Source organism: Panthera tigris, chromosome E1 (assembly GCF_018350195.1).
Source record: "Panthera tigris isolate Pti1 chromosome E1, P.tigris_Pti1_mat1.1, whole genome shotgun sequence".
In the NCBI taxonomy this organism is placed as follows: domain Eukaryota; kingdom Metazoa; phylum Chordata; class Mammalia; order Carnivora; family Felidae; genus Panthera; species Panthera tigris.
In genome coordinates this window covers 60300469-60313647 of record NC_056673.1, presented here as the reverse complement: position 1 = coordinate 60313647, position 13179 = coordinate 60300469, and positions in this window count along the sequence as shown.

Here is a 13179-nt window from a genome sequence, read left to right as displayed (position 1 = left end):
ACAGCCAGTGCAATTCAGTGGAGACGTTATGTTGCCTGATTCCAAGGTTTTTCAAGATTTGTTACAAAGCTGTAACAATCAAGACTGTGTTTATTGACATCAAGATACATAAGTAGATCGATGGAACAAAATAATTAGTCAAGAAATAGACTCACACGAAGGGGCATCTGGGTGGCTCAGTTAGTTAAGCATCCGACTTCAGGTCAGGTCGTGATTTCACGGTTCGTGGGTTCAAGCCCCACGTCAGGCTCTGGGCTGACAGTTGGGAGCCTGGAGCCTGCTTTGGATTCTGCGTCCCCCCCTCTCTCTGCTCCTCCTCCACTCATGATCTGTCTCTCTCAAAAATAAATAAACATTTAGGGGCGCCTGGGTGGCGCAGTCGGTTAAGCGTCCGACTTCAGCCAGGTCACGATCTCGCGGTCCGTGAGTTCGAGCCCCGCGTCGGGCTCTGGGCTGATGGCTCGGAGCCTGGAGCCTGTTTCCGATTCTGCGTCTCCCTCTCTCTCTGCCCCTCCCCCGTTCATGCTCTGTCTCTCTCTGTCCCAAAAATAAATAAAAAACGTTGAAAAAAAAATTTTAAAAAAAATAAAAAATAAATAAATAAACATTTAAAAAAATTTTTTTAATAAAAAAAAGAATTGACAAAATTGATAAACCCTTAGCCAGATTGATCAAAAAGAAAAAGGAAAGGACCCAAATAAATAAAATCAAGAATGAAAGGGGAGAGATCACAACCAACACAACAGAAATAAAAAACAATAATAAGAGAATATCATGAGCAATTATATGCCAATAAAATGGGTAATCTGGAAGAAATGGACAAATTCCTAGAAACATATTCACTACCAAAACTGAAACAGGAAGAAATAGAAAATTTGAACAGACCCATAACCAGTAAGGAAATCAAATTAGTAATCAGAAATCTGCCAAAAAACAAGAGTCCAGGGTCAGATGATATTCCAGGGGAATTCTACCAAACATTTAAGGAAGAGTTAACACCTATTTATTCTCTTGAAGCTGTTCCAAAAATAGAAATGGAAGGAAAACTTCCAAACTCTTTCCATGAAGCCATCATAACCTTGATGCCAAAACCAGACAGAGACCCCACTAAAAAGGAGAACTATAGACCAATTTCCCTGATGATCACAGATACAAAAATCCTCAACAAGATATTAGCCAACCGGATCCAACAATACATTAAAAGAATCTTTCACCACGACCAAGTGGGATTTATACCTGGGATGCAAGGGTGGTTCACTATCCGCAAAACCGTCAATGTGATACATCACATCAATAGAAGAAAGGACAAGAACCACATGATCCTCTCAATAGATGCAGAAAAGCATTTGACAAAATACAGCATCCTTTCTTAATAAAAACCCTCAAGAAAGTAGGGATAGAAAGATCATACATCAAGATCATAGAAACCATATATGAAAGACCCACCACTAATATCATTCTCAATGGGGAAAAACTGAGAGCTTCCTAAGGTCAGGAAGAAGACAGGGATGTCCACTCTCACCACTGTTATTCAACATAGTATTGGAAGTCTTAGCCTCAGCAGACAACACAAAGAAATAAAAGACATCCACATCGGCCAGGAGGAGGTCAAACTTTAACTTTTCACAGACAACATGACACTCTATATGGAAAACCCAAAAGATTCCACCAAAAAAAACAAAAAAAAACAAAACCTGCTAGAACTGATCTGAGTTCAGCAAAGTTGCAGGATATAAAATCAATGCACAGAAATCTGTTGCATTCCTATACACCAACAATGAAGCAGCAGAAAGAGAAATCAAGGAAGCGATCCCATTCACGATTGCACCAAAAACCATAAAATACCTAGGAATAAACCTAAGCAAAGAGGTGAAAAATCTATACACTGAAAACTATAGAAAGCTTATGAAAGAAATTGAAGAAGACACAAAAAAATGGAAAAATATTCCATGCTCATGGATAGGAAGAACAAATATTGTTAAAGTATCGATACTCCCCAAAGCAATCTACATATTCAGTGCAATCGCTATCAAAACAACACCAGCAGGGGCGCCTGGGTGGCTCAGTCGGTTAAGCGTCCGACTTCGGCTCAGGTCACGATCTCGCGGTATGTGAGTTTGAGTCCCGCATCGGGCTCTGTGCTGACTGCTCAGAGCCTGGAGCCCGTTTCAGATTCTGTGTCTCCCTCTCTCTCTGACCCTCCCCCGTTCATGCTCTGTCTCTCTCTGTCTCAAAAATAAATAAATGTTAAAAAAAAAAAAAAAAACACCAGCATTCTTCACAGAGCTAGAACAAACAATCCTAAAATTTGTATGGAACCAGAAAAGAGTCTGAATAGCCAAAGCAATCCTGAAAAAGAAAACCAAAGCTGGAGGCATCACAATCCTGGACTTCAAGATGTATTACAAAGCTGTAATCCTCAAGACAGTATGGCACTGGCACAAAAACAGTCACTGGGATCAATGGAACAGAATAGAGAACCCAGAAATGGACCCACAAACGTATGGCCAACTAATCTTTGACAAAGCAGGAGAGAATATCCAACGGAATAAAGACAGTCTCTTCAGCAAGTGGTGCTGGGAAAACTGGACAGCGACACGCAGAAGAATGAACCTGGACGACTTTCTTACACCAGACACAAAAAGAAACTCAAAATGGATGAAAGACCTAAACGTAAGACAGGAAGCCATCAAAATCCTAGAGGAGAAAGCAGGCAAAAACCTCTTTGATCTCGGCCGCAGCAACTTCTTACTCAACACGTCTCCGGAGGCAAGGGAAACAAAAGCAAAAATGAACTACTGGGACCAACTCAAAATAAAAAGCTTCTGCACAGCGAAGGAAACAATCAGCAAAACTAAAAGGCAACCAACAGGATGGGAGAAGATATTTGCAAACAACATATCAGATAAAGGGTTAGTATCCAAAATCTACAAAGAGCTTATCAAACTCAGCACCCAAAAAACAAATATTCCAGGGAAGAAATGGGAAAAAGACAGGAATAGACACTTCTCCAAAGAAGACATCCAGATGACTAGCAGAGACATGAAAAAATGCTCAACATCACTCATCATCAGGGAAATACAAACTAAAACCACAATGAGATAGCACCTCACACCTGTCAGAATGGTTACTAATATTAACAACTGAGGCAACAACAGATGTTGGCGAGGATGCGGAGAGAGAGGATCTCTTTTGCGCTGCTGGTGGGAATGCAAACTGGTGCAGCCATGCTGGAAAACAGTATGGAGGTTCCTCAAAAAACTAAAAATAGAACTACCCTACGACCCAGCAGTTGCACTACTAGGCATTTATCTAAGGGATAAAGCCAGCATTACCTTGATTCCAAAACCAGACAGAGACCCCACTAAAAAGGAGAACTATACACCAATTTCCCTGATGAACATGGATGCAAAAATCCTTAACAATATACTAGCCAACTGGATCCAACAATACATTAAAAGAATTAGTCACCACGACCAAGTGGGATTTTGAAGGGGCACATGCACCCCAGTGTTGATAGCAGCACTATCAAAATAGCCAAAGTATGGAAAGAACCCAAATGTCCATCGATGGATGAATGGATAAAGAAGATGTGGTTTATATATACAATGGAGTATTACTCGGCAATCAGAAAGAAAGAAATCTTGCCATTGGAAACGACGTGGATGGAACCGGAGGGTATTATGCTAAGTGAAATTAGAGAAAGACAAAAATCCTATGACTTCACTCATATGAGGACTTTAAGAGACAAAACAGATGAACATAAAGGAAGGGAAACAAAAAGAATATAAAAACAAGGAGGGGGACAAAACATAAACTCTTAAATATAGAGACCAGAGGATTGCTGGAGGGGTTGTGGGAGGGGGGATGGGCTAAATGGGGAAGGTATATTAAGGAAGACACTTGTTGGGATGAGCACTGGGTGTTACACGTAAGGGATGAATCACTGGCATCTACTCCTGAAATCATTGTTGCACCATATGGTAACTAACTTGGATGTAAATTTTAAAAATATAATACTAATATTAAGAAAACAAACATTGGGGCGCCTGGGTGGCGCAGTCGGTTAAGCGTCCGACTTCAGCCAGGTCACGTTCTCGCGGTCCGTGAGTTCGAGCCCCGCGTCAGGCTCTGGGCTGATGGCTCGGAGCCTGGAGCCTGTTTCCGATTCTGTGTCTCCCTCTCTCTCTGCCCCTCCCCCGTTCATGCTCTGTCTCTCTCTGTCTCAAAAATAAATAAACGTTTAAAAAAATTAAAAAAAAAGAAAACAAATATTAAAATTTGTTTTCAAACAATTTAATTTTTTTTAATTGCCAAAAGAGGGGCGCCTGGCTGGCTCAATGGGTGGAGCGTGTGACTCTTGATCTTGGGGTTGTGAGTTCAAGCCCCATGTTGTGTATAGAGAGATCACTTGAAAACAAAATCTTTAAAAAAAATTTAAAAACAAAAAAATGGGCAAAAGATGTGAAACAGACATGAGGAACAGACATAACATTTCATAAGGAAATGAAAATTAAGAATACAATGAGACATCAGAACATACGTATTTGTTAAAATTAAAAACACCAAAGGGCGCCTGAGTGGCCCAGTCGGGTAAGCGTCCAACTCTTGATTTCGGCTCAGGTCATGATCTCGCGGTTCGTGGGTTCGAGCCCCACGTCGGGCTCTGTGCTGACAGCTCGGAGCCTGGAGCCCGCGTCGGGTTCTGTGTCTCCCTCTCTCTCTGCCCCTCCCCTGTTCTCTCTCTCTCTCTCAAAAATAAACATTTAAATAAATAAGCAAACAAACCAATAAAATCCCAGAAAGGCAAGGTAATGTCCAGTGACAGAAAACAGATCAGTGCTTTCCAGGGGTGGGGAGCGGGGGGTAGGAGGAAACACTGGGGGTCACAAATAGTTTCATTACTTTGACCGTGATAGTCTTCTTGGCACATAAACATATCCAAACTTAGTTCGTGGTCACTTCACATGCAGCTTTTCATTGCTAATTGTACCTCTGCAAGGCTGTTCGAAAGACATCTAGAAACCAAATAAAAGTCGGGCAGACCCCTACCATAAAATAGGGAGAAAGCGGGCCTCGATCCCGCTGAGCTGTCACTCCTCCCCCCTCGGATGGGTGCAAACAGCGACGGCACGCTCGGCGGGCAGGGCGGCGGGGAGACGGGCGCCGAAGGGGGCGAGCCCGTGAGCCCTCTGCGGGGACTCGGCAGGGGTACAGAAAGACGCCCACGCGTCATCCCGAATGCACACTTCCGGCAACTGAAAACCAACGGCCGCGAGCACGCGTGCACACGCGCATTCCCTGCAGCGTTCTTTGAAATTGCGAAACGGCAGACAGCGTGTAAACGTCCGTGGCAGGCGACGGACAGCCTGGGCGCGAGGAAGCCACCGTGGCCTCCGGGATAGTGTTAAGCGAAGAAAAGGCAAAGTGGAAAATCACGCTCTCTTGCGCGTGTCAGGGGAGGAATACAAAGCCGGGTGTGCATCGGTGCTCATTCCTGCAGAAGGAACGAGGCGGGAGAGTGAAGCAAGCCCGGGGGCGGGGGCGGCTGTGGGGAGAGGGACATTTCTCTGCACAGAGCTTGCGGCAGTTATGACTTTGGGAACCACTACAGAGATGGGGACAAAACAAAGTTGCAGGCGAACAGAAACAGTACGATTGCCCAGTCGCTGGATGACGTCACCGCACGGGAGGGACGGACCTGCCCTCAGGGGTCCATCTGCTACAGACAACAAAGGACGGCAAAAACCCTGACCTTGCGGCTGTGGCCGCAGGGGAGGGAGCCTGCCACCTCCAGGACACCCGTGCAGGATTAACAACTCCGTCCGCAGCCCGGCCTCCGGAGCACGAGGAGCCCGGAGCCCGGGGACGCCGGGTCCGGGGACAGCGCGGGGACAGCCCGGGGACAGCGAGGTTGGCTCCAGTGCTGGCCCCGAGGGGGAGAGCGAAGCCGCTCTGAAACACGGGGACGCCAAAGGAGCCCGGGGCCACGACCGTGGACACAGTGGTGTCGAGATGACAGATGGTCACAGATACGCCCGACGGAAGAGTCCACACTCCCAGATTCTCCGCCCCGAAATCCCAGCGCCCCGGCACGGCCACGCTGTGAGCAGGTCTTCAGACAAAGCCTCTGCAAACCACCCTGAGGGCACCGGAGAAGGCACGGGGGCGGGCAGTGGATCTACCAAATCCCGAGGCTCCCAGCCCGGGTGTCCCCGGGGAGGCGGGCGGCAGGCTCGGGGTGCCGTCCCCTCCCCGCGCCAGCCGAGCCGGGGACGGGCCGGTAGGAACGGGGCCCCTGCCCCTCCGAGTGGCGCACTTGATTCCCAGCAAAGCGCAGGGAGGGGCGGTGAGAACAAACGTGTGAAGAGATAACGGCTGAACATTTGCTAAACATCCTGAAAAACGCTGTGAAGACAGACGCTCGGCAAAGCCCAAACCAGGTAAATACAAATAAAACCACTCAGATAAAGAGAAAAGGTCGACCCGGAGGAAACAAAAAGAACACGGCACAGCCAGGGCAGCAGCATCAGAAAAACCAGAACGAAAGACAAGGGAAATGACTCCCGCAGTCGGGAACCACGGAAAACCTCAGTCCAAAGAACACGTGGCGCCTTCGGGGCGTCAAAGGCCCGGTGACCTTTCTGTCCCCGCCGCCCCCGGTCCTTCTGTAAACTCAGTGTGATCCTGACCAGAGTCCCCGCAGCCTTGTTGTCTAACATTCTAAAATGTAAGTGGAAATGATGCAAAGAACCTAAAATGGATGGAAGGGTCAGAAAAAGGGCAAAGTTGGAAGAAGGATACCGTTGACTTCAAGACTGACTCCGAGGTGATGTTCACGCAAACAGTGCGGTGTTGGGGTAAAGACGGACATACAGCTTGAAGGGACAGGACAGGGAACCCAGAAATGCACCCTGACACACAGGGCTGCTTGTATTTTTTAAATATATTTTTAAGCTTATTTAAGTAACCTCTACCCCGAACGTGGGGCTCGAACTCACGACCCGAGATCAAGAGTCACACGCTCCACCAACTGAGGCAGCCGGGAGCCCCTGATTACTTGTAGAAAAGGCACCCGAGATGCTTTGCGGGGGTAAAGAGTCCTTTACACTATAGTCAGAACAACTAGGTATACACATGAGGGGTTGGAAGTCTATTTTTTTTTTTAATGTTTATTTCTTTTTGAGACAGAGAGAGAGAGAGAGCAGGGGAGGCGCGGAGATGGAGACAGAAGGTCCGAAGCGGGCTCTGTGCTGACCTCAGACAGCGGGTGTGGGGCTCGAACTCACAAACCGTGAGACCATGACCCGAGCCAAAGTCAGAAGCCCAACCAACTGAGCCCCCCGGGCGCCCCCGAGGGGGCGAAACTCTAAACACCTCGCACATCAGGTGCAAAGCTAATTCGAGATGGGCTGTTGACCTGGATGTGAATTTTTATAAGAAAACATGGGAGAAAATCCCCATGATCTTCAGGGAGACAGAGACCTCTTAGGACACAAAAAGCTGTCAAAACACGCTTGCCGGGTTGTCAGCAGTGTGAGAGCCACCCAATCTCCGAAGCCCCTGCTCCCGGGACAAAGCTGCGGGTCGGAGCCCCGGAGGGACCGCTTACAGTCCTGTGTGACAAAGGCCTCGTGGCCGCTGTCGTCAAAGGGCTCAGACGACCACCCCCGGAAGACAAAGCACCCCGTGTTTGGAAAAGGCCAAAGGCCTGAGCAGACACCTCACAAGAGGAGACACACGGTTTCCCAGTAAACCCGTGGAAACGGGCTCGGCGTCCCGGGCCGCCGGAGGAGCGCGTGTTGCCCCACAGGCAGGCCCCGCCGTGCGGGCAGAACCTTCGGCGGTTTTCGCTTTTTCAGCTCCAGAGGTAGCTGACCTAGGACACCGGGTGAGGTCGAGACGTCCCGGGCGTGACCTGACACGCGGGGGCCGGATGTCCTCCTCGGGGCGGCGAACGCGACCTCCATCTCACCCCGTGGCCCGTCTGCTCGGGCAGGCGCACCGCCCGCGACTGTCGATTCCGCGAGCGTCCCCGCGCGGTCCGTCGCCCCCCGCCCCTGCCCCTCCACCGTGCCCCCTCTCACACTCCCCGAGGGACGGAGATACTCGGTGCCGGTCTTTCCCCGACGCGTTTCGCTCGGCACGGAGTCCCGGCCTCGGGACATGTCGTCCCGAATGGCAGGATTTCCTCCTTGTTCGCGGCCCGGCGAGATCCCTCTTTCCCCACGCGTCGTCTGTGGGCGGACACGGGTTGCCTCCGTGTCTTGGCCGCTGTCACTTATCCTTCCTTTGAACGAAGCTTTATTTTTTTTTTTTAATTTTTTTTAACGTTTATTTACTTTTGAGACAGAGAGAGACAGAGCACGAACGGGGGAGGGTCAGAGAGAGAGGGAGACACAGAATCCGAAACAGGCCCCAGGCTCCGAGCTGTCAGCCCAGAGCCCGACGCGGGGCTCGAACCCACGAACCGTGAGGTCATGACCCGAGCCGAAGTCGGAAGCTTAACCGACTGAGCCACCGGGCGCCCCTGAACGAAGCTTTAGAAATATAAACATAGGTTTACAGGAAGTTGCAAACAATGTGCGGGAGGTTTCCCCCCCCCCCCCCCCGCACCGGTTTCCCCGTGATAGCACCGAGTGTCTCTACGGAGCAAGGCGCGCACGGAAAGTGACACCGGTACAACGTGTGGTTCCATGCAGCCGTATCCCCTGTGTGAACCCGGGCAACTGTCACCGCAACCAGGACAGAAGCGTCTCCCGCCACCACACGGCTCCTCGGGGCGCCTGCGGTGGGGGCGCCCGTGCCCTCGCTGGCCCCGCCCCCGGCGCTCCGTGTCGTTCCAAGGCCATCGCGGGCCTGGGACCATCCATCCGTGCCCCTGGAGACTCAGCGTCCCTTTCTCAGCGGCCGTCACGGGCCCTGTCAGAGGCCCCTCCGGGTGTTGTGTTTCTCCTGGACTCAGTGGCGGCAGCCTGTGTTTTTAGGAGTTGGCCCGTTTCCTCCAGATCACCACGTCGCCGATGTCAGGAACGAGGGAGGGGGCCTCGCTCTGCCACCAAAACGGCCAGGAGAACGGCGGGCGAGTGCCCGTCTTGGGATCGTTCCCCTAACCTTCCTACTTACCGCCCCGGCTGCCCCCACGCGCGCCTCTGGGCTGCAAGGGCCAGCCGTGCCCTCTCCCCCGGCCGCAGGGCTGGCGCCCGCCCGTGACCCATGGCCGCCGTTGGCAAGTACGTGACCTTCTGCGGGTCACGGTCCCAACGCGCCCCGGTTCACCCAGGCGACTGTGAAGTCGCGGAAGGAAAGGACAAGGCGTGTGCGATCATAACGTCCTTTATAATTACGCACTTACCTCCATCGCTTCTCGGTTTCTTCAGGCGGATTCGGAGGATCCTCGGGCTCCCTGGTTTTGCTGTTTGGGCAGATCTTTACATCCCGGGCGGCGACCGGGACGCAGACGCCTCCTCCCCGCCTGTAGCGCGTCTCGGTGCCCGGCAGCCAGGCTCCCATGTGGCGGAAGGTTTTACTTGCAGCGATGTTCACGTCACCAAGCTCCCCTTTCGAACATCACGGCGTTGACGTCACGTGTCACCGTTTCTCACCCAACCCTGTATACAAAGACACTTCCCTGTGTGTTTTCTAAAAGATTTATAGTTGCACATTTTATTGAGTTAATTAAAAAAAATTTTTTTAAATGTTTATTATTGAGAGACAGAGAGACACAGAGCGTGAGCAGGGGAGGGGTACAGAGAGGGGAGACACAGGATCCAAAGCAGGCTCCAGGCTCCGAGCTGTCAGCCCAGAGCCCGACGCGGGGCTGGAACCCACGAACCACGAGATCATGACCTGAGCCGAAGTCCCACGCTTAACCGACTGAGCCACCCCGGGGGGCCCCGAGTTAATTTTTTGTAGAGGGTTTGAGGTTCTGGTTTTTTGCACCTGTGGAGGCTCAATTGCTCCGTTTTTGGAACAGGCTCCTGTTCCTCCGCTGAACTGCTTCCGCATCGTCGCCAGAGTCTGTGCGGGCGAATCCGTGCAGGTGCACCCCTGGGCTCCGCGCCCCCCCCCCCCCCCCGGCCCTGGCCACACCAGGTAGAACAGCCCTCCCCTTGGAGTCTTGGTTTTCAAGACTGCTTTACCTCCTCCGGGCACTTGGCTTTTCCATATAAATCTAGAGTAAGCTTGTCCACATCTACAAGGAACTGGCTGGGTTTTTCTTGTGTAGACTTAGACTAAATCTATAGACCAAATTGGAGAGAAGTGACCTCTTTACAACGCGGAATGGTCTGCGCCGGGACCATGGTGTGCCGTTCCAAACCATGATAGAGAGTCTTCCTCAGTTTCCTTGTTCTTTTTTCAAAAGTTGATTTATTCTGAGAGAGATGGGGTAGGGGGCGGAGAGAGAGAGGGAGGGAGAGAATCCCAAGCAGGCTCCGTGCTGTCAGCGCAGAGCCTGACGCGGGGTTCGATCCCACGAATCATGAGGTCATGACCTGGGCCCAAATCGAGAGTCAGACGCTCAACCGATTGAGCCACTCAGCCGCTCAATGTTTAAACTTATTTTTAAGTAGGCTCCCTGCCTAAGGAGGCGTGAACTCACGGCCCTGAGCTCAAGACTCACATGCTCTGCTGACTGAGCCCACCAGGCGTCCGCCTTCTGATTTCTTTCGTTAGAATTTTGTAATTATCAACATACAGATCCTGGTGCAGATCGTGTTAGATTTATAGGTAAATAATTTCTGTTGGATCCGTCACGAAGAGTGCTTCAGTTTGCCCATGTTTGCTTTCGTATATAAAGCTGGATTGAGGGGCGCCTGGCTGGTTCAGTTGCTGGAGCGATCCACTCTTGATCTCAGGGTCCTGAGTTCGAGCCCCGTATTGGGCACGGAGACGACTTAAAAAATGTGATTGACTTTTGTGTATTGACCTTACTGAGCTCACTTCTTAGCTGTAGATTTTTTTTTTTTTTTTTTTGATCGCCGAGGAATTTCTATGTAGACGATCCTGGCAAAAGGAGGCATTTTCTTTTGTTCCTATCTATAGGGCGCTTACTCCTTTTTCCTGCCTTGCTGGGCCCACCAGAATCGCCAGCACCGTTTTGGGTGAGAGGGTGACACCCTCGCCCTGCCCCTGATCAGAGGGGAAAAGCCTTCAGCCTTTCACGGTTGTGTCCATTAGAAGCTGCAGTTTCTGGATACTTTTTATCGGGTAGAGGAAGTCCCTCCCTCTCTTCTCCTCTATTCCTGCTTCATCAAGGCCTTTTTTTTTTTTTTTTTTTTTTTTAATCTTGAGTAGGTGTTGGATTTTGCCAAACGCTCCTGAATCTATTGAGATAATCATGTGTCTGTGCACGCCGTTAACACACAGTGCAGCCGCCGATCTTCAGACAGCAAGTCAGCTTTGCGTCTGGGGCCAACACCACTTGGTCATGGTGTGTACGTCCTCTTATGCTCCTGGAGTTTTGTGCTTATGAAGAATGTTAGTGTCCAGCCTTTGACTGGTTTTGACATCAGGACACTCCTGGCATCACAGAACGAGTCAGGCAGTGTTCTCGCCTTTATTTTTTTAGAAGAGTCTGTAGACGATTGGTGTGAATTTTTGAATATTTCCTAGAACTCACTGAAGCTATCTGGGCCCGGGGCTTTTATTTTGTAGACCTTAAATTACAAATACAACGTGCCTCCTTGTTATTTATTTATTTACTTCCTTATTATTTATTATTTAGAGAGAGAGGGAGAGAGGGAGAGAGAATCCCAAGCAGGCTCCACACTGTCAGCACAGAGCCCGATTCGGGGCTCAAACTCACTAACCACGAGATCATGACCTGAGCCGAAATCAGGAGTTGGAGGCTTTAACCGACTGAGCCACCCAGGCGCCCCTGATTTATTTTGGGGTCGGTTTCGGTAATCTTCTCTTTCTGGGAGCTGGTCAGTTTTATCGAACTTCTCTGTTTTTCTCAGCCCTCCCTTCTGGTCATCTCGTCCTCATTGCCGCGATGACGTCCTGATTCTGGCGATCTGGGTCTTCTCTATTTTTTCTCTGCCAGTGTAGCTAATGTTTTGTCAATTTTGTTGAGTCTTTTCAAAGAAACCAGTTTCGGGTTTCAGTGTTTTCACTATAGCTCTTCTGTGTTCTGTTCATGTTTTTCTGCTCCAATTTTTAGTATGTCCATTATTCTGCTGGTTTGCTCTTAAAGTGGAAGTTTGGGTGACTGGCCTCTTTCCTGTCTCGCGTAGGAGTTAATAGCTCACAATTTTGTTCCAAGAATTCCTTCAGTTGCATCCTGTAATTTTGATGTTTTGTTTTCATTTTCACTCACTTTTTAAAATTTCCCTTTTGATTTCTTTGACCCTTCGCTTACGTGGAAGTGTGTGTTTGATTTACAATCCCTGTACAGGTCTCAAATTTTCTTGGTTCTTTGAATGTCTTACAATGTCTTATTGAATACTGGGCATTTTAGACAATGTGTTGTAAAAACTCCGGGTTTTGACCTCCTCACCCCCATCCCTTAGTGTTGTTTTTGGAACTACTGTTTGCTTACTCAGTACCTTGCCTGGATTATGAATGCTGTGGAGCCTGTCCCCTCCCCTGTGTGTGGCCACTGGTATCCCTGCTAGACTCCGCGGCTTGACCTCACGACCCGAAGATCAAGAGTCGTGGGCTCTGTGGACTGAGCCAGCCAGGCGCCCCTCTGCTAGATTTTTCTTTGTTTCTTTTCCGACGTGTGAGTCTGGTTTCCTAAAATTGCCTCTGGGTCACTATAGTTTAAGGACAATTGTTGGCTAGAGGTAATGCTCCAATGTTTGACCAAGTAAGCCCTCCGCCCTTTGCGGACAGCTCTGCGTGCAGGTTGGGGACGCGTTCAAAGCTCAAGCAGTTTATGGCTCAGCCCGGCTTTTCCTTTTTGTGCAAAGCCTTGTACTCAGCCAGACATGAGTATACTGCCGGGGCCCTCTCTGGTCCTTCCTGAGCATATACACAGCCTTGCAGACCACCAGGGACATCTGGGGGGCTTACCAAGGCCCAACCGTGGCCATTTGACTTACTGAGTTTCCTGTAAATCTCTGGCTGGACTGTGCTGGCTTCGACCAGCCTCAGGGAGCTGAGGGGCGGGTCGCTACCCGGTGGTGGCGGTGGCGGCCGTCCACCTCGATGGTGATTGTTCACAAACACCCT